The sequence below is a fragment of the Macaca nemestrina genome, chromosome 10 (assembly GCF_043159975.1).
Source record: "Macaca nemestrina isolate mMacNem1 chromosome 10, mMacNem.hap1, whole genome shotgun sequence".
Taxonomy (NCBI): domain Eukaryota; kingdom Metazoa; phylum Chordata; class Mammalia; order Primates; family Cercopithecidae; genus Macaca; species Macaca nemestrina.
This window is the reverse complement of record NC_092134.1, coordinates 120,493,520-120,516,314: the sequence shown is the minus strand read 5'-3', so window position 1 is coordinate 120,516,314 and position 22,795 is coordinate 120,493,520. Positions and strand designations below refer to the sequence as shown.

General features: G+C 36.9%; 1 protein-coding gene across 10 annotated transcripts in view; it reads right to left on the bottom strand.

Moving 5' to 3' along the window:
- LOC105469869 (solute carrier organic anion transporter family member 1A2) overlaps window positions 1–22,795 on the bottom strand; it is a 164,115-nt gene extending 141,320 nt beyond the window's left edge. For 4 of the 10 annotated variants that reach the window (XM_071072087.1, XM_011721409.2, XM_011721421.3 and 1 more), the window contains exons 1-2: window positions 10,659–10,752; window positions 10,061–10,124 (exon numbers count right to left, since the gene is read on the bottom strand). The gene's annotated coding sequence lies outside the window, so the exon portion shown is untranslated. Of the gene's footprint in view, window positions 1–10,060; window positions 10,125–10,289; window positions 10,407–10,658; window positions 10,753–11,635; window positions 11,655–11,845; window positions 11,878–12,643; window positions 12,790–22,586 lie in introns of those variants that run through there. The other 6 variants (XM_071072089.1, XM_071072090.1, XM_071072091.1 and 3 more) reach the window with 4 other exon arrangements.

Here is a 22,795-nt window from a genome sequence, read left to right as displayed (position 1 = left end):
GCTTTCAGTACCACTTTACCACATACAATGTTGTACTTAAAGACCTGTGTGCATACTCCTCTTCAATTTGCCGGTGAGTCTACCAGAAACCTGCAACTGCCCAACAAAAAGTGTCCCAGTCCCCTTCTCTGTTGATGAAACTCAGTATCGTGTTGAAGATACTGGTTCTGTAAGCTGGCGAGTAAAAGTTCTAGACAAGCGTATACATCAGGGAGGCAGCTATGAAGACGTTTGGCTGCCACATGCACGCGTGCGTGGTTGTGCGTGTGTGTGCATGCACTCATACACACACGCACTTATAGATAAGACAGAGAATAGTCATGGCAAAAAGTGAGCTTGTTATCCATCCTAACAAATAGGATGGAGAAAATTATGTCCAAAGACCACCAAAAATCCCCAACGCTCTTCTAAAACAACTTCCAAATAACTGGTAGAATAAAACTTTTTAATGACTGGTAGAATAAAACTTTCAAATTTTGTCCCAAACTTATAAATAGACAGGCAGCAGAGGTAGACAGAGTTTGTGGATCACCCTCAGAAAGGTTTCCTGGGTTCTAAAAGCAACCAAGTTTTAGCTCCCAAAGAAAACTGAGAATCTTCCTTTCAAATTCTGTTACTGTTTGCTTCTCATCTCAAATTTGGAACTCTGGAGATAGTGTCACTTGATGAGAAGTCTGTTGGAGGGACTCCTGTAGTGTGGATCCTGAGGTTTTGTTTCTTTTCATATTGCAAGATGAAGCAACTGTTGTGGTATAACTTATTAAACTCTAAGACATGGGATAAAGATGATCTCATCATATTGGCAAGCATGTTGTATTCATATTCTGCCTCTGCAAGATACAAAGACCAACTATTGGATAGATAGTATAAAACTAGGGTCAGACTGTGAGTAGAATCTGGCCTGCCACCTGATTTTGTAATTAGAGTTTTATTGGAACACAGCCACGTTCAATGATTCAAATTGTATCTATGGCTGCTTTCGCAAACACAAGGCAAGTTTGGATATTTGAAACAGTGATATTATATCTAACAAAACCTAAAATATTTGTAATAAAATAATGTATTTAGACCTTTATAGGAAAAGGTTTGCTGATCTCTGGTGCAAAACGATGCTTCTGGTAGCAGTAGTGGCCAGTTTGTGGTAGTGTCTGCAGAAGCTCTAGTAAAAATTGGGACCTGTGGCTAAACAGATAAATCCCAATGGAAAGTATTGGGATGAATTCACGTGTCTATGGTGACACATCTGCCATTGTTGTCTTTGAAAACAACCTCTGAGATCACAGTCTTATATTTGAGCTGTATAGTACACAGTCTTCCTTCAGAGTCTGCACATCCTGTTATGTCACTGTAAACATCAAACACATTAGGTGTGTTCTCTTCACCCCATTACACAAGTTCTTTCCTCTCAATGAGCATTAATTAGTCAGGTGTGGTGTCCCATAAATTTTTTTCTGTGCTCTATTTTTCTTGTGCTCTATTTTTACAATGTGGAAAGTAAGCCCTCTAGGAAATCCTTCATTTGGAGAATATTTTATTTAATGGCTCTCAGGAGCATAACATTGAATTAATCATAATCCTTGGATCACCCCCTTGCTCTCACCATTTTTCAGGCACAGTATACTTTTATTTATGAAATCTAAAACTTTGTCAATAAACTAAATCTAAGAGTCAGGCTTCCCCCACCAACCCACCCCCTGTCTCCTCCAGTCTGAGGAAACCTCTACCTGAATCTTGAGTCCATCATAAATCTTCTGCTTATCACTCCCTTACTTTTAATTTTATACAGTTTTGCAATTGCGTTTATGCATATTCCTAAAGAGAGAGAGAGAGAGAATGCATGTGTGCCTGTGTGTATGTGTGTTTAGTTGCTTAAAACTTTATATATAGAGAGATTGAGGCTATATATAACTTGAAGGAACATTTTTCTCACTCATTGCTATCATTCATCCATGTTGTAACTATCCATTCATCCACATTATTATATAATTCTCATTAATTTATGGTTATAGCTGTAGAATACTATAATAGGCGAATGCACCACAATGTAGTCATCTAATTTTACCTTTAATGAGCATTTGGGGCCGGGCGCGGTGGCTCAAGCTTGTAATCCCAGCACTTTGGGAGGCCAAGACGGGCGGATCACGAGGTCAGGAGATCGAGACCATCCTGGCTAACACGGTGAAACCCCGTCTCTACTAAAAAAATACAAAAAACTAGCCGGGCGAGGTGGCGGGTGCCTGTAGTCCCAGCTACTCAGGAGGCTGAGACAGGAGAATGGCCCGAACCCGGGAGGCGGAGCTTGCAGTGAGCTGAGATCCGGCCACTGCACTCCAGCCTGGGCGACAGAGCGAGACTCCGTCTCAAAAAAAAAAAAAAAAAAAAAAAAAGCATTTGGATTGTTCTTTGGGTTTTGCTGTTTAGAACAGCTCCTACTATGTAAGTGCAAAAGTTTCTTTTGGGAATAGACTTGTCTGTGAAATGGTGCATTAAATGGTGTGTTAATGCTCAACTCTAAGTGGCAAATCCAAACTATATTCTAGTAGTGATACCAATTTATGCTCTTAGCAGTAATGTGTCGGTGTTATTTAAACATATTGGTATTTTCTAAGTTTTTATTTTTCTCAAATGGTTAGGTATAAAATTGTATCTCCTTATTTCAATGTGTATTTCTCTGATCATTAAAGAGAGTAAACATTTTCTTCATATGTTTATTGGCTATTTGCATTTCTTCTCTCTGATGTGCCTGTTCATTTATCTTGTCTGTTTTTCTATTGGGTTATTTGTACTCTTTTTATTAATGAGTAAAGATTCTTTGTGTATTATTAATTGTAACCTGTTAGTTTTGTGCATTGTAAATACTTTCTCCCATTGTGTTATTTGTAATTTCATTCTTTATGTTGGCTTTTGATAAACAAAAATTCTTGTTTTTCAGTAGCCATCTTGGACCCGCGGAAGAAAAAAAAAATCCTTGCTTTTAATACAGTCAAAATTTTAAATTTTTTTCTCTTGTAGCCAATGCTTATTTGTTACAGGTTTAAGAAATCTTACCCTGCCTAAAGATGTTAAAAAACAAAACTCTAAATTTTTAAAAGATGTTTGAAAATGTTGTTTTTGATATGTAAATCTTGACTTGGGGTTTATTTTTGTATACGATATGAAACAGAAATTCAATATTATCTTTTTCCATATAGATATGCTTTTTCCAGCTCCAATCTCTTTTCCTCCTTGATCTCCCATGCAACTGTGATCATATACCAAAATCCCAAACATATTTCGACCTGTTTCTGGGCTCATTCTGTTACACTGTGTCAATTTATCTATCCTTGCACTATTACCACACTGTGTTCATTATTATGGCTTTATCATAAGCATTAGAATCCAGTAGGTAAAATCCCAGTCCACTCCTCACAGATTTCCCTTTAGAAGTGTTCTGTTGGTGACCTTTTACTTGACTGTATAAACTGGAAATAATCTTATCAAATTTTATGACTGTTACTTACTTTGAACCTATAGATCAATATGGGGAGAAATGTCATCAGTATAATTTTTTTGTTGTGTTTTTTTTGAGACAAGGCTTCACTCCATTGCCCAGACTGGAGTGCAGTGGCACAATCAGCTCACTGCAGCTTTGACGACCTCCTGGGCTCAGGTGATCCTCTCACCTCAGCCACCCAAGTCGCTGGGACTGCAGGCACACTCCACTATGCCCAGCTAATGTTTTGTGTTTTTTTGTAGAGACAGGGTTTTGCCATATTGCCTAGGCTAGTCTCGAATTCCTGAGCTCAAGAGATCAGCCCGCCTTGGCCTCCCAAAGCGCTGGGACTATAGGTGTGAGCCACTGCACCTGGCCATCAGTGTGATATTAAGTTTCATCCATGAACATGATTTATCTATTTAGGATTTAGTATTTTCTTAATATGTTTTAAAAAGTATTATAATATTACCTATAGAGATATCAAATATGTTTTGTAAATATCTACGAAGACTGGGCATGGTGGCTCATGCCTGTAATCCCAGCACTTCAGGAGGCCGAGGCGGGCGGATCTCTTGAGGTCAGGAGTTTGTAGACCAGCCTAACCAACATGGAGAAACCCCATCCCTACTAAAAATACAAAAATTAGTTGGGCATGGTGGCAGGAGCCTGTAGTCCCAGCTACTTGGGAGGCTGAGGTAGGAGAATCACTTGAACCCTGGAGGGAGAGGTTGCAGCAAGCCGAGATCACACCACTACACTCCAGCCTGGTGACAGTGAGACTCCATCTCAAGGGAAAAAAAAAAAAAGTATATCTATGAAGTATCACTTCATGGAGACTTATCAGGTCAAGATCCTTTTCCTTCTATTTCTAAGTTCCTTTGAATGTTTATCATGATTAGTTATTAAATTGTATCAAATGTTTATGAAATGGTATTTGTAGTCTATTAATGTGATTAAAGGCACTTATGAATTTGTCTATTAGGTTTTTAAAAGACCAAATACTTGCCTTTCTTCACCGTTGAAAGGTAAGAGTAAATTTGTCCAAGACTGATTCCCTGCAGGGTACCTCCTGCAATGCTCCACTGGAAACTAACTATTGTTTAATACTTAAGGCAATCAGTCTTGTAGAGTGTTACAGTGAAGGCCTCAGGTTCTAGAAGGTTTGAATTAAGATTCATACCTTAGCCCCTCACCATGACAAAGGAAGTACTAGTGTTCCCTCATTAATAAATGCCATGATCAAGGAATAAGGATATAGATAAAAATGTTGCCAAGTCACAGTGCTATGACCTGTACACTTAGAGTCCATCACTTCATATATCAGGAAAGGGACTTGTGCTTCCTTCACAGTCCAAAGCCAGAGGTCCTCTCCCCAAATCTGGTATCCAGTTCTGCCAGATATATGTAGAATGTCTAGATGATAGGGGACCTGCTCACCTGTTAGAATTTCTATCCACCAAAGTATCCTTCAATAAATGATGTTCCGGAAATATTTGTGTGCCTCTTAATTTTATTTTTGTATTATTTTTTGTTGATTTTGGTATATATGTACACATATTCCTTTCCTTCTATATTATTTGTGCTATTGTTTTGTATTTATGACTTCTTAAGATAGATACCTAGTTCACTGATTTTAATACTTTCTTCTTTTCTTTTCTCTTTCTTTTTTTTTTGAGAAGGAGTCTCCCTCTGTCTCCCGGGCTGGAATGCAGTGGCACATTCTCTGTTCGCTGCAACCTCCACCTCCTCCTGGGTTCAAGCGATTTTCCTGCCTTCTGAGTAGTTGGGACTACAGGCACGTGCCACCATGTCTGGCTAATTTTTGTATTTTTAGTAGAGATGTGTTTCTCCATATTGGCCAGGCTGGTCTCAAACTCCTGGCCTCAGGCAATCCACCCTACTCGGCCTCCCAAAGTATGGCAGTCCAATTCTCCCTGACAATCCCATAGACAGGCTTGCATGACAGCCACACAGACGGGCCTGCATAGCACTCCAGTTACATGGACAAATTTCCACAGAGCTGCCTTAACATTGAGCAAATAGTCAGTGCCCAGACGTCAAAGCTAGAAATGCAAACATGGCCATCAGGAGCCTTGCATAGCCTTCTCCCTTGCTGGAGCAAGTCAAAATAAAAGAGACAGCCTTGCTAGTGCCAGGACCCGTCTTGGGTTGACAATATCTGAGATGAGTCAAGGTAACAGAGGCAACTGTTTGAATAGATTTATTGGAGAGTCTAAGGCAGCTCTCCGGACCAAGCTGTAAAGAAGATAAGCTAGAAATAATCACTCTGGTACCACAGTAGACAGGCCTTGAAGGCACTGGGGCCCTCACAGCTTAATTGGATTTAGCAAGCATTTTTTTTCCCCCTCTGAACTTCTAGTTGAAACAAAATTAGTTACCTATAGATTTAGGCAAATGCTGTACTGCACATAGGCACATAACCCCAACCTATATAAGCACTAAGAAAATTGTAACACTTTGAGTTGGTCTGGTGGAACTATCTCCAACCTTCTCCCTGTATCCAGCAATAGCAATAAATTCCCTTCTTTCCTAGTTTGTCTGCTTCTCATTATTGGCCCAGGAGAAAATGCAGCCAGACCCAGCTCTGTTCTGAGAACAAAAGTGCTGGAATTACAGCAGTGAGCCACTGTGTCCAGCCTCCTTTTTTTTTCTTTCTTCTTTTCCAATGTAAGCCCTTAAAGTTATAAGTTTCTCTTGAAGTACAATACATGTTGCTAAGTAGTGTTTTCTTATAGTTTAGTTCTAGATAATTTTTAATTTTCATATGATGTTTTCCTTTACCTGAGTTATTTGCTAATTTTTTTTTATTTTTTTGCTAATATTTTTTAAATTTCCAAATATGTGGAATTTTGTATTTATGTTTTGCTATTAACTAACTTAATTGCATTGTGTTCAAAGACTGGGATCTGAATGATGCTTGATTTTTTTAATTTATCAAACTTATTTTATTGCCTGGATTCTGATCAGCTTTTGTAAATGTCTCCCATTTTCTTCAGAGAAATGTGCCATCTCTAAATGTTAGATGCAGAACAACTCTATATCTGTCTATCATGTCAAGTTTGTTGCATGTATTGTTTAGATATTTTAGTGTTTAGATATTTTCAATATTTCCAAACTTTTATATATTTAACTTACCAATAATGAAAGGATGTACTGAAATTTTAGTATAATCCTGGATTTATAAACATTTCTCTCATATTATTAATTTGGATTCATGTATTTTAAGGCTTAAAATTTCTACACCTCCATAGTGCATCGAATACTTATTATTATTATTTGATGATATATTGTATTCCTAATCATTATTTTGTACTTTGAGGTCTATTTTATCAGATATAAATAACTACACTAATTTTCACTTGGGTAACACTTGCCTGATGTATCTTTTCTTCATGTTTTTACTTTTGATCTTTAATGTTCTTATCTTTTTGGTATACATTTGGATTATTTACTTATCAAACCATATCTTTTAACTGGTGAGTTCAGTCTAATCTTATTTTTTGAAATTATTGATATACTTAGACCTTTTTTATCATCTTAATTCATTATTTGAGTTTGTCCCACTTTTTGTTTTATATTCTTTCTTACTTTATTTTAAAATTTACATCTCTATTTCCCCCTTAATGAGATCAGAACTATTCTCTTGATTCTTACCATACTATCATTATCTAGACTTTCAACTTTGCATCTGGGTTTTTGTGAATATATTTGGGGAGAAGGGCAGTTAGCAATTTTTAAAACAGCAACAAATGTTTATTCTTTTAATCGTCTTTACCTCATACATTTCATGTATTTCCTGGATTTTTCTTTCTTTTTATTTAAGTATTTTATCCAAAACTGTTTTTAGTAGGAGCTTTTTGTGTGGCAAACCTGAGATCTTGTCTGCCTGAGAATATTATTTTTATATTATACTCTCATTTCTGAATAACAATTTGGCTCACACTAAATTTAAGATCTTTTTCTGTGATATTTTAAAAATATTGCTTCATTTATTTTTGACCCTAGTGTTGCAATTGAGGAACCTAAGATTGATATTTTCTTGTCTTTTTGCATGTCGATTTTTTATTCTCTTCAGAAGTTTTTATATTTTTTTCTTTGTCTTTGTTAGTATTGAATTTCACTATAGTATTTGTGTATGTGCTTTTCAATATTTCTCTTTTTTAACATTCTATAAGCTCTTTCAATATGAAGACTTGTAAAATATTTTAATTCTAGGAAGTTAGCACTTTTCCATTATCCTCCTCATCTCTTGGCGTCTCTTTTATATTTTCCTACTTTTTGTCCTTGGCTTCTTCCTTCTGGAAGATTTTCTCCATCTGATATTCTCTTTCAATACTTCATTCCTCAAGCTTTATCCATTCTGCTAGTCATCCCATCTGCTGCGTTCATTATGCAATTATTTTTTATACATAATATCCTCTGTTCTTTTGGTGTTTTGCTGTTCTTGTCTCATATTGTTAGTAACTATACTTTTTCTCTTTTAGTATGTTTATTACTTTAATTTTTTGTAACTGTTCTAATATTCTGATTCTGTTTCTATCTGTAACCTAATCTGTTATTTTTTAGTTCAAATGGCTGTGCTCTCAAATGTCTTTTTATTTGAGTCTGGGAGCTCATTTTACCTTGAAAATATTGGCTAATCTGTCAGGCAATGCTAGGAAGGAAGACCAGACCTTATTTTCTGTCAGTCACAATCAAATCAGGAAAGGGAAATAATGAATCTTTGGATACAGAATCTCAGGTACAGACACACACACACACACACACACAAGACAATAAATCACTCGTCCTCCCAAACTAACTCCACAGATCAAGTTTATATTTCAACTGTTTGTTCCCCAAGTTTAAATATTATATCATTAGGAGGATTTTTTTTTTTAACATTGTAATTCCTCAAACTTGAGAACTAAGCTAGCTTCATGGGTTTGTGTGACCTGTTCATGCTCACTGAGGGTGTCGTGCTTGGTTTAATTGTCTGCAGGCTGGTCTTGTTTAACTTTTGCGTTTTTATTTTAAGAGACAGGGTCTCATGACATTGGACAGGCTAAAGGGCACTGACTATTCACAGGAGCAATCCCACTACTGATTAACACAAGAGTTTTGAACAACAGGTCCCATCTTTTTTTTTTTTTTTTTGAGATGGAGTCTTGCTCTGTCCCCAGGCTGGAGTGCAGTGGCACGATCTCGGCTCACTGCGACCTCCGCCTCCCGTGCTCACGCCATTCTCCTGCCTCAGCCTCCCGAGCAGCTGGGACTACAGGCGCCCGTTACCACGCCCAGCTAATTTTTTTGTATTTTTAGTAGAGACGGGGTTTCACCGTGTTAGCCAGGATGGTCTCGATCTCCTGACCTCCTGATCCGCCTGCCTCGGCCTCCCAAAGTGCTGGGATTACAGGCGTGAGCCACCGAGCTCGGCCTGGGCCCCATATTTTTATTCGGCTGGGCATACTCATCACAAATGAAGGAGTTAACCAAGAAAAAAATACATCATTGAGTTCAAGAAACAAGCGATCTTACTCAAATGAATGGAATTTCTGGAATGAGAATGAAAAGAAATTACTGTGCAGCAAAAATGGAGAGCAACAGTTTAATTGGATCAGGAGGATAAATGTCTCTCAAAAGGAAATTTCCAAGGAAAAATCAAAACTAATATTTGTTGAATGTATTAAGCTGGAATGTTGAGTATTTGAACTTAATGATTGAGAATGTTGAGTCTTTGAACCTTCTGATCTAGAATGTAAGGTCCATGAATGCAATAAGTAGCACACAATGGTACTCAATGTATTCTTTTTCAATATTCCTGATATGACTTCACTTTTTCTGGCAGATTTGGAAACAAAGTGATAGAAACAAAGAAAACTAAGTAAAGAAAAAAACCAAGGCAATTTTAATTACAGGAAAAACAAAAAGTTTTATAAGAAATGTAATTATACTACAATATATGAATCAGCTATGAATAATATTTACATAGTCATAATTCCATAAACATTGAATACTGATTTAATCAAAATTATAAGGAACTATATTGAGATGTTTTCAAAAGGAGTAAAGAATATATGGGGAAATACGTTATTTAAAAAAGTTTTTTTTAAAGTTACATCTTTCATAGTAGATTTAAAAAATTACATCTTTCATAGTAGATAAAAAGCAGAAGGCCATTACTTAGATTTTCTTTTTAAAAAGAGGCAATACCAAAAGAAATGAAAAATATTGAAAATAATTGCCTTAAAAGAGGGGAATTTGGAAAAGGGAAAAAGTGACAAAGAGGATTATTATTTTTGTTGTAAATCTCATAAAACTATTTTCAGGCAATTTATGCATGCATAATTTATTAAAAGTCAATTTAAAATAAAATATAAAAATTAAACCTATATACTCAATGACAAAAATTATGAAGAAGATGGGATTTGGTACATATCAAAAAGTTAAATCACAAAGTTTCCTAAACTGTTTGGGAGAATGATCGAAACACTGACAAGCTTTAGATCTCGTTAGAAAAATATAATGTACATACATATTAAAATGGAAGGAGAGTCAACAGAATTGTAGAAATAGAACACTGACCTTTGCTTCCAGTATCAGTTCAGAGGAGAGTTCTGTGAGACTTTCCCACTAAAGAACACAGCTTCTGTAAAGAAAACACACTTTTATAACACACCGGGGGTCTCTATTGAGGTAGGGGAGGTCTAAAAATATCCTAAAACTTTATATCCTCATCCCCACACCTGACCTGCACCTGGGTTGCTCTGAAGGATGAAGACAAGAGAGAAATACTAGTATTTGGATACTATACCTTAAGCCAGAGGCAACAAAGAGAAGCTTAACATGAGACTTCTGCACTGAGCCAAAATCTAGAGAAAAGATTCCATGTCAGTGGTGCCCCTGGATATCAACAGAAGCAGAAGAAAAGTCTTCCTGTCTGGAGAAAAATGTCCCTCAACTTAGGTATATGATTAAGATCAAATAATCAGCTCCAAAACAATGGAAAGACAAATCTTTTGAGAGAAAAGAAATAAACAGAATCAGATTACTGAGAACTGCAGGTATTAGAAACCTCAGGCACAGAGTATTGAACAGTCATTGTATTAGTTCATTTTCACACTGCTGATAAAGACATACCTGAGACTGGGTAAGTTTTAAAGAAGAGGTTTAATGAACTCACAGTTACATGTGGCTAGGGAGGCCTCACAATCATGACGGAAGGCAAAAGGCACGTGTTAGATTGTGGCAGACAAGAGAGAATGAGAGCCAACTGAAAGGGAAAACCCCTTATAAAACCATCAGATCTCACGAGACTTATTCACTACCACGAGAACAGTATGACAGAAACCTCCCTGTGATTCAATTATCTCCCACCGGGTCCCTCCAAAATCATGTGGAAATTATGGGCACTACAACTAAAGATGAGATTTGGATGGGGACCCAGCCAAACCATATCAGTCATGTATAAAAACTTAAAGAAGTAAGGGAGTTTCTGCTATTAGTAGTGATGGTCTAGAACAGGGGATTAGCAAACTATCACCTCCAGGCCAAATTTGGCTTATGATCTATTTTTGTATGGCCTGTGAACTAAGAATAGTTTTACATTTTTAAATTATTGAAAAAATTTAAGAATAATATTTAGTAGCACACAAAAATTATATAAAATGCAATATGTTCCAGCTCTGGGAAGTTGAAATAGATATACTTTTCCCTATTTCTCCCGTTATATAAGGCTAATAATTCAGGATATTACATATAAAATCAAACATAGGAAGACTCTGCTTACTATTTAACCCAGAAATACCAGTAAATAAAGCTTCTTTGGTTTCTTTAGCCAAAGGACCAGGAAAGGGGCGGTTTACCTGCACTGGAAAATTTTTTGGATAATAATCTCTCCACTCCTCCTAAAGATCACAGGAAAAAAACAGTGGTCTCACCCCCCTTAATGCCAAAATGGTGGAATAAGGGACCTAGATGTCTACCATTGAGAGGCTATAACAAGGCAGTCCAATATCTGCTTCCCACCTCCCTGCAGTTTTGTCAGAAGAGTGAAAGTAGGAACCGGGAACTTCATCCTTGCTAACCAGTATGAGCCCCCAGCCCCAGAATGTCAGTGGAGATCACATGGTGAGCCTAAACTTCTAACCAACCCAGTACCTTTTCCTTACTGGGTGATGCCAGAAGAAGCCTAGTGAAGAGTCAGGACTTTCACCTTTGCCCAGTGGTAATGAAGCAGCTCCCACTGAAGAGACCACATGAAGAGCCAGAACACCCATCCCCTCCCAGTAACAAAGAGAAGGCCCTCACCTCCCACACCAGCTAGCTACCAATGGAGGCCATGTAAAGAATCGGGACTTTAACCTTTACCTGGTACTTAAGTGGTGGTGTCATCCATTGCCCTACAAAAGTCATTGTCAGAGAAAGCCAGTTAAAAAGGGTTTAACTATTAACACATACAACAACCAACATGAATATTCAAAACATTATGCTGAGTGAAACAAGTTAATCTTAAAAAGTTACTTGCAGTCTTATTCCATTTATACAACATTCTTTAAATGACAAAATTATACAAACAGAGATCAGATAAGTGGCTACTAGGAACTGAAAAGAGCACACAAGTGGGAGGGAAATGGACGTGGTTATAAAATAAAAACATGAGGGATCCTTATGGTGATGGAAAAGTGCTGTACCTCGCAAGTATGAGTGTCAATATTCTGGCTCTGTTATTGAACTAGAGTTTTTCAACATGTTACCACTGGGGGAAACTGGGTAAAGAGTACATGCATCTTTCTGTATTATTTCTTACCCACTTCATGTGAATCTTCAGTTACCTCAATATAAAAAGTTTGGTTTCTAAAAGGCATGCAGAAATTATATGAAATTCAATTTTCAGTGTCCAAAAAACAAAGTTATATTGGAAAACAGCCATGTTAATTCATTTATGTATTGCCTATGGCTGCTTTCATGCTTCAGTGATGGAGTGGAATCATTAGAAGGGATACCATAGGGTCTACAAAGTCAAAAATATTTACTATCTGGACCTTTTTAGGAAATGTTCTCTGAACTCTGATCTAGATAAACCAGACCAACCTTCTTACTGAAGTAGTAGTAAAAATTTTTTTGTGTATGTGTTCACATATATTTAAATATGATAAATTTACTCACCAAAATTTAGCAGAAGATAAAATTAAATGTAGTCCGAACATTCAACAATGTTTTTGTCCAGAAGACATTTTTTGATCTAGAATAAATAACAGCAAAACTCATCTATTTCTGTGGATCGTGGGGGCAAAAGGCTGACTCAAGTGGATCTAAAAGAAAAGAAGAAAAAAAAATTTCTGCAAATGGTAAAGAAATTTTTTTCAAGGTCACTAATGACTAGGGTGACCTTATGTTCAGTTTTTCCCAGACATTTTTGTCTTATGCCTATGGTTTTGCCATCATAATTAATACTCTCCCTCTTTCTGTTTTAGAAAGGTCAAGTTTGAATTATAACCAATATAGTCACCTTATCAATGACTTCTCCATTGCTAAATCCAGTAGATGTTTCTCACTGTTAATTTAACTTTGTGGCATTTGACAAAGTCTATCATTCCCTTCTCCTGGAAACTTTCAATATTGGGCTTTTAGCACACCATACTTCATGGTTTTCCTACCATCTTACTGATTCCTTTTTTCAGAGTCTTTTGGTGGACCCTTCTCTTCCACAAGATCTTTGAACACTGGAATACTTCATGGTTCACTTCTTGGTCCTTTTCTCTACTCCATCTATATTTATTTCTTCAGTGATCTCAACCAGTCTAATGACATTTGAATATGACCTATAGGGTCACCATTCCCAGATCAATATATCCAGTCCGGACATTATTACGGAACTTCCATCACATGCTTACTCAATAGCTCCACGAGATCTCTAATGAATATGTCAAACTCAACATACATAAAACAAGACTATTTTCCCCCTTCTTCCCTCTCCCCACTGACCCTTTCCCCCCAAAAGAAGATCCTGTTTCCTGCTCAACCTGCAGGTTTCCTTATCTCACTAGATGGTATATTATCTCTCTGTCTTCTTAACCAGAAACATTGGGACAATACTTACTTTTCCTTGTCTCTCAGCACTTTTTCTCCCAGCATGCAATGCTTCATTTGACCAGAGGACATTTTTCTGCCCTAGTACAAATAACTGCAAAACAATCTATTTATATGGCTTCTGGAGGCAAAGCCTGACAGAAGTGAATTTAAGAGAGAAGGATAGTAGAAGTTGTTCTGCAAAGAGGGAAAAATGTTCTTTTCAAGGGCACAAATGAATACAATGGGTTTATGTCCAGGACAATTCTGGTTTATGTCTCCTGCCTTGGCATAATACTTAATAGCATCCCTAGATAGTTTTAGAACTATCTAGTACAGATGCTAAAAATTGTATCGTCAACCTCCTCAAATCCTGTTGATTGATTTTGTCTTCAAAACAGATTCAGAATCTAAGTGTTTGTCACCTGTGCAAGTCACCATCTCGTCTTACCTGCTGCATCTTCTCTCTCTCTCTCTCTTTTTTTTTTGTTTTACGCTCTTCGGAGCATGTCACTCTTCCACTCAAAGTCCTACAGTGACTCCTTGTTTTATCCAATAAGTGCCAAAGTTCTTACATGGCCTACAAATGTCTATTTAATCAGCCCACTCCTTCCCTGATCTTCTCTGACGTCATATCATACTTCTTTCCCCATCATACACTCCGGTCCAATGAGATTGGCCTCCTCCATGTGAGAAATGCTATCATTTTTTAACTGTTTGCCCACCACCCCACCCCTACTCACCATCTATAAAGTTCTTCCCCCAGACTCCACATGGCTTTCCCACCTCCATCATGTCATAGGTCAAATATCATCTTTTCAATAAAATCTACCTATTGACCTTATTTAAAATTTTCTACTCTGCACATATGGATCCCACTTTCTTTTTTTGAATTGTTTTCCATACTCATAGCACTTTTTGATATACAACCCTGTGTATTCATTAATTTCTTTAATTGACTGCCTTTCCCTTGTACAGCAGAAATTTCTGTTTGTTTTATTCACTGATATATCCTAGGTGCACATAGCAGATACTCAATAAATATATGTTGAATAAATTAATGAGTGAAAAGGTAACAATTTTAAAATGTTCAAATAACATTAGAATAGTCTTACTGATTTGCATTTGCAAGGCCCAAATGTAATTCTCTTAATTCATTTCATTAGTTTTTTGATTACAAAATTAAAACATGCTTATTGAGCATATTTAGTTAATTTTGATAAATACAAACTTCTAAGAAACTGAGAAATGTATTCAGACTTAGAAATTTACCACATTAAATCATTAAATAGAAATCCATGGTGGTTGGGAAAAAAGCAAGGCTATTGCCTTGGAAAAAGTTACATTTGTATAACTATTTGATATCTCAATCACATACATAGATATAAATGTAGATGTAGACATAGGTATAGATATGCCTATAGATACACACAGGTAATTAAATATGTTAGTTTGCACAGTAGCCTGCTTCCTGCTCTCTGCTAAGCAACCTCCATAGAGAAAAGGTGGCAAATTGGAATCTACATCTGATGAAATATATCATGCCTAAATTTTAAAAAAAATAATTTGGACCAAGTTTGTAGGAACGATTAACATGAATTGGCATCAATATGGTCAAGTAATGGTATAAGGAAATCAAATGTCACCAAGGTTCCCAAATTATAAATCACATCATGCCAACAGCAAAAGATTGCAGAAAAATCACACTAAGAAATGTCAGAATAAATCGTTGAACTCTTTTGAACCAAAAGTAATTTATTTGGCTTTGCAAATGATACAGAATATTGCCTTCAGTTTTCTATATTTTCAAATAGTACATTGAAGAGAAAGCAGAGATGAGCAACAGAAATAAATATGGCTTGATCAAGCATAGGTGTCCTTAGGCAATTAAATAAAAGCAGACTCAGTATTATACTCAGTGATCACCACAGACAAGGAAGAGTGGATTAAACATATAGCAATTTGCCTCGGGGAACAAGAGTCCTGGAGATAGACAATCCAGATTTGTAAAAGAGGTTCAGTGAAGCCTTTAGAGAAGGATCACTCTGTCTCTTCTCTTGACATCATTAGTATATGTGCCTTTATCTTCATACTTGCCATCTCCTGGTTGTAAGACGACCGCTCTACCTTAACCTCACATCCACATTCCAGACAGGAAGAAGGAGGAAGAGAAGAGGTAGAACTAAAAGCCTCAAAAGAGCAAAAGCTTTCCCCAGATCCCTGGCTGACCATCCATTATTCATTGGCTAGAACTGTGTCCCATGGCGACCTCAGCGAAAAGAGTCTGGAAAGACAACTGTTTTTGGATGGCATATTGTCAATTCAAACAAAATTGGGGTTCTTTTAGTAAGAAAGCAGGGAATAATGAATATTTGATAGGCAAGTAGGAGTAAACGTACAGATAAAGGACATATAGAAAGAGAAGAAAATTTGGTAAAGAAGACGGCTTTGAGAAACAACTACATTTAGGGGCAGGTAAAAAAAAATGAATAATCACAGGAAAGAGAAAAAACATAACCAAAGATGTAAAACAAAAATAGGAATATTGTCAAAAAGTTATTCATGTTTTTGCAATATTATTAGGTTTGTAAAATGTTTTGACTTATTTCTCAATTATCTTTGAATGTAAGGAAGGTAATTACATTATGATTTCAGAAGTCATGACCATCTAACAATTGACACTTAACATTCCTCTTCAACAAGTAACATTAATAAATACAGAAAAGCATAGTGTCGGTTCCTGAAGCAGACGACTGGGGCAAAAGAAAGTTCTTTACAGACATCTAATGCTGTAACTGTTAGTCAACTGACAAAAATTTAGATAATTTCAAATCACAACACAGTCAGCTGATGTGTCCATTTAAATAAATATTTCTTTTTATTGAGAAAAAAAAAGCTTTTTCCTTTGTGAATGCAATTTCACAGCCAAAAGAATAACTATTTTTGTTGTTATATCAAATATGTTTTTTTAACTGCTCTTTTGCTAAATGTACTCTATGCACTAAATGACCTGACCTGAATCAAGCCAGAAATTTGTTAGACTTGTATCTCCAAAGTTTGAAGATGAAATGAGAATGTTTCTTTTCACTTGTAGCTTGCTGCTTTTGGTTAAGCATTCTCAATGTGCATCATCGTTAGCATAAATAAACTGATTAAAGATATTTTGATAGCTAAAACTGTAAAATCTCATGTGAACTTGAATGTATTTTCAAAATTAAAAAGGAAAATTTATTTAAATGTTCATATACATATGTTTGGGGTTAATTTAAACTGTAAAAAGTTAACGTGTACTGCAGTGATATTTGGAACAACAAATGTGTTTCATTTTTCTTTCCAAAACAAGTAAAATTAAGAGATAAAAACTCTTTAATTTCAATACTGTCGGTCAACAGAAATAAATTAGCCACATTCATTTGACACCATAATTTAACATTTTACTCATTACGAATAAATTATGCTCTACTTTCTTTGCATCTTATTTTTTAGAAAACACAAGTTATTTTAATCAACAAAAATAGGAGTAGAAAGTGTTGCTGCTTCTTTTTTCTTCAGTAGAATAACTAGCCTCAAAACAGTTTATTTTATTTATTTATTTTTTTTGAGACAGGGTCTCACTTGGTCACCCAAGCTGGAGTGAAATGGTGCAATCATAGCTCATTGCAGCCTTGCCCTCCCAGGCTCAGGTGATCCTCCCATCTCGGCTTCCAGAGTAGCTGGAACCACAGGTGTGCACCACCATGCTTGGCTAATTTTGTGTTTTTTATAGAGACGAACTTTTGCCATATTGCCCAGGTTGGTCTCAAACTCCTGAACTCAAGCGATCCACCAGTCTCAGCCTCCCTCCCAAAGTGTTGAAATTACAGGTGTGAGTCACCATATCTGGCCTGATTTTATTTATTTATGAAAAAAAAATCTGAAGTTCCCTGATCTTCTATGTAACTGATGTTAAAATGTTACCTGATATATTAAATAGAAAATAATTAAGCCTCAGATCATTAAATAATAATTCTTTCAATTGCTGTCACAATAATTTTATATATGGAAAGCATAGCGATTAATGAATGATTGCCATGAAACATAAGTATGAATATTTCATTCAAAACGGCGTGGAAGTTGTAAATCTATTTCTTTATAGAGGATATAGAAAAGTACATGCAAATTATCTTATAATATTTCATACTATGAAGGACATCTTTTAGAAGTTTTCATCATGATTCAAAAGTTATAGAAATGAGATGTGGATAATAAAAAAGATTTTATATTTGACTTTGGAATTTGTGTACTTACAACTTAATAGAGTACTTCCTGTTGATATGGTTTGAAACTTAAATTGAAATATCAAGCTCCATGGTACCACTTGTGAAGAGCTTAGAAATTTTGTAAACCTATCAAACAGCATTGGAAACCCAGGAGGAAAGCCTCTTATTGTAATAAAGAGCCTGATTCCATTGTTGATGTTTGACTGCTGGAAGTTTTCAAGCCTCGCGATTCCCCTGTCCCTTGCTGCCCCACATCTGGGCAGGCTGAGAAGTTTCAGTATGCCCCTCCCTTGGTGCCCACGGGATTTTTCAAGCCATACAAGGCCTGGCCTGTATGTGCCAGAACTCTCACCCCAGCTCGATCACCTAATCTCATTAAAAACAGGGCCTGTCACCTTTCTCTGCTCTCCAAGCCTTTTTTGTACCAGCTTATAATCCTGTCCTATTCTCCCCAGAAAGCCTCATTATGTAAGTAATAAGCCTTTTCATTCCCTCATGGGGGGTGTGTGTGTGTGTGTGTGTGTGTGTGTGTGTGTGTGGGCGTGTGTGTGTGTGGGGGGGGGGGGGATCAGTAATCTTCACATCCAAATCAAATTTTGGATGGAGGTTCCTTCCTGATACTGTGAGTTCCTTCCTGATACTGTGGGGTGACTGTAACGTTTGTCTACCTAGAACAACAGAGCAACCTGGTCTCAAAATATCATATCAAACTATTGAAAAAGGAACAGCAGTATCTCATAAGGCAAATTCATATTTCACAATCGTAGATTCAGCCATACTATGAAGCCTGAGTCTTTATAAGATTGTGCTTACTATGCTAATTATAAAGCCTTAAGAAACATTTATTGAATATATATTACTTAAATAGCTGTGCTAAATTCTGGGATTAGGGGCATAAGCAAGAAAATCAAAGGTGAATAAAATGCATTCCCTTTTCTCAAAGAAGCCCAATAAGGACACACCAACTTAACATAAGAAACACTGCTCAATGCAGTAAAGTACTACAGATTTGGCCATTTCTCCCTGAGAGTGGTGGGTAGCATCTGAGCTTGCCATTCTTAGACCCATAGATTCCCATAGGCAGAGCAAGAAAGCCTATAATGAAGGAAATCAAAATTCTTTTTTTTTTTTTTTTTTTTGAGACAGGATCTCACCCTTTCTCTCAGGCTGGAGAACAGTGGTACGATCAAGGCTCACTGCAGCCTCAACCTCCCTGGGCCCAGGTGGTCCTTCTACCTCAGCCTCTGGAGTAGCGAGGACCACAGGTGCTTGCCACCACACCCAGCTAATTTTTGTATTTTTTGTAGAGATGAGGTTTGGTCACATGGCCCAGGCTGGTCTTGAACTGGGCTCAGGCAATCTGTCCACCTCAGCCTCTCAAAATCCTGGGATTACAGGCGTGAGCCACCAAGCCCTACCTGAGACAAGAATTCTTGATGCATTCAGGGAACTGGGAATGTTTCAGAAGCAGAAGTGGTAGAAAGGCAGAGGAACCACATCTCCCTTTTATAAGATAACTCTGACGGCAGCATGGAGGATAAGTTTAAAGACAGTGAATGGAGGAAGAAAGACCAATCAGGAACTCATTTTAATAGTCTAAGTGGGAGAAGAAGACCAAAAATAGTGCAGTTACATTCAAAACTGAAATGAGGGAACTGAGAATCACTTGAGAATTGGTAGGAATTGGGAAACTATACTTTGAAGTTGAGGGAATATCGTGTAAGAAATGCATTCGGTTTTCTAGATGGTATAAGTTTAATATTTATAAAACAAACATGGTGTATCATGGGGTTAAATGTGATTTCTCTGGTTAATTCAGCTGCAAAAACTTAAAACAATATGATAGGCACCAAATTGCCCAATGCCTTTAACACAAGGCACTAGACCACGTAGGCAACACATGCTAAAAGACTGTAAAATTAGTTCTGCCAGCATTAGTCCATCACATTCACTCCCTGCTCCAACATGCTCATGAAGCATATGGGGAAGGGAAAGGGAAAGTTTTTCACCCCACCACCACCAATTCCCTGTCTTCAGCACAAGTGAGTAGGATGTTAAGGGAACCATTTAGAGAGCTTTACAGGTAGCCCCTGGAGTCTGAGTGATGCAGAAACTGATACCTCATTCCACTGAAGACAAGGAGGTGTGGCTAGCTAGACATTCTGACAGCAGAGGAGAAGAGAGGTGCTCTGTTAGTTTGGTGTGCACTTTCAGGGTCTACTGGGGACAAAGGATGGGTGAGTTTTCCAGAAGCCCATTGTGGACCCTATGTCATCTGAAAAGGGACTGAATCTGGACAAGGAATGGCCCAGAAACTGTAGGTGAGAAATCCCCAGTGATATTGAGATTCTGATGTGCCCATAAAAAACCCCAGCAGAGAAAGAATCAACATTTGGAATCAGCCACACCAAGAAAACAGCAATGCTAGATTATAACTAATGTTTGTGCCGGCAAATGTTTAACGACTGGCTGTCTCAAAAAACTGCATGTATAAATATATGTGTGTGTATGTATGTATACATAGGTTTATTATAAATTTTATTGAAAGATGCATAGCAAATATTTTACAAATAATAATATACAATACTCTTTATGCAAATTCCATAGAGTCAACTGATTCCCACAGAATCCTTTCATTGATTTTTGCTGAATCCTTGTATTACCCAAACTGTAACAGCAATTGATGAGTGTAGTTTGAATGTTGCTTGACTTTTCTATTTACATTAACTAGTAAGATGGAAGTGAAACAAAGGAACTATAGGTCACAATTCCACTTGTTTGTCTGATATTAGTGAGTTCTTTGCTAAATTGAATAGCAGCTCTCTGACAAAAGAATTCCTTCAATTTTTTGTGCCATTCACAGTGTACTACAATCTACCACAACAGACACGACACACTTTTAATTTCATTATTAATATTCTCTCCATCACTTTTTAAAAAGGAGTCTCCATCTATGTTATGTCTTTAAAAATGAGACTCCATCTATGTGAAGATTTGTTACATAGATAAATATGACTCATGGGAGTTCGTTGTACTGATTATTTCATCACCCAGGTATTAAGCCCAGTATCCGTTAATTATTTTTCCTGATCCTCTCCCTCCTCCCACCTCCACCCTCAGATAGGCCCAGTGTGTGTTGCTTTCCTCTATGTGTCCATGCTGTTCTCATTATTTGGCTTCCACTTATAAGTGAGAACATACGGTATTTGTTTTCCTGTTCCTGTGTTAGTTTTCTAACTAATGGCCTCCAGATCCATCCATGTCCCTGCAAAGGACATAATTTGATTCCTTTTTATGGCTGCTTAGTATTCCATGGTGTATATGTACCACATTGTCTTTATCCCATCTATCATTGATGGGCATTTGGGTTGATTCCATGTCATTGCTATTGTCCACCACTTTTTTAAGTCTAAAAAATCAACAATAAAATAAATCAAACTCTGATTTGTATGATCTGCCATTTTCCATGGTGTAAATACTCCCATTATGGCCAATTTCAAGCTATCAACATGACATCACTGAATGAGGCAGTAGGAAGAAATGTGTAGCAGCCCACCATTATATTTTTACCTATAGATACAATAGATGTAAATAACCTCAAGAGTAGAGATAATAGCAAAAGAATTAGGAAATAATGAGTTTTGAATACTTATTACCTTTGTCTTAATATAATTTATGTGATTATGTTTATACAGTTTAGTGTTTAACAATAGCTGTGCTAACAATCAACTCACACAAATCCTAAAATTTTAACAATCAGCTCTCACAGATTCACAGTTGTACCACACCACTGATTCATAGATACAGGAAGACAGCCTGTGGTATAGCAAGAGTGACACAACGGCCATGATGACTGATGTTTGATTCCTGCCTACTAAGGTATTCTGCAGCAAGGTCCTTAAACAATGCCCATAGCATAGATAACCCTTCAAAAGAAACAAAGCATGTAGCATAGATAATTACCTCAGTAAGATTCTTATCTAGACTCCCTAGTATTCATGAGTTTTGCAAGAAAGTCTGAGATAAGATCAGCTGTACATGTTTTATCCTAAAACCTTACATATTTTCTGGAGGGCAGATGTGGGGATCCACTTTAACAGAATCATCATTTCTGTTTGTACGTCCCTATTAAATATCTCTTTCTAAGAAACTGGATTTGTCAGCTTTTCTTTGGCCTCTCAGCTCCCTCAGCCTTTGGGGGTAGGTTTGCACATCTATGCTCATACAGGAACAACAGGGAGGCTCTTTCCTTTCCTTACTCCTTACCCACCCTCCAATTTTAAAGCCCCTAACTAAGAAGCAGCAGAGAAGCAGAAAAGACAGAACTTCAGATCCCTTTTAGCTCTGGTCAGTAAGCTTAGGAGTGAAGACCACATCAACCTGGTGACTGTTTCTGAGGAGTCAAAGAAATACCAGTGCATTGCTAAATATTATAGGGTAAGTTAAGAGCTCTTAGTTAGGAGAAGAGCTGGAGCACGAAAGCAACAATAAATCATTTAGCATTGCCTGTAGTTAGGTGAGGCTTTAATTGGATGTGTGTCTGGAGTTTTGATAACACATAGTACCAGACTTTTTATTACCTGAGAATGATCAGATAAGCTAAATTAATAAGCATTTAATTTAGAGGAGAAAAATACATTCACGGGAAAATTATCCAGAATTTAAAATGTTTGCTTTAATTTCTTCCCTATATAGTCCAGCTTGTTCAGTAAATCAGTTACATGAACTATTAAAAACAAAGAAGAGGTTTCGAGGGCAAGATGAATCTAGGCTGTACTCACAGTGAATTGGCAAAAACCAAGATAACAATGAGAAGATATCCAAGATGCTTCAGAAATTTCAGACTTGAAGATTCAGAGTAGATTACATGAGAGATAGACATCTGGGAGTTAAAAGCATAATAGGTTTGTCAAGGTTATGACCATAGATAAAATCCTTTAGACAGAGAAACACAGTCTATTCAACAGGGCACAGGCAGACAACCATTAAT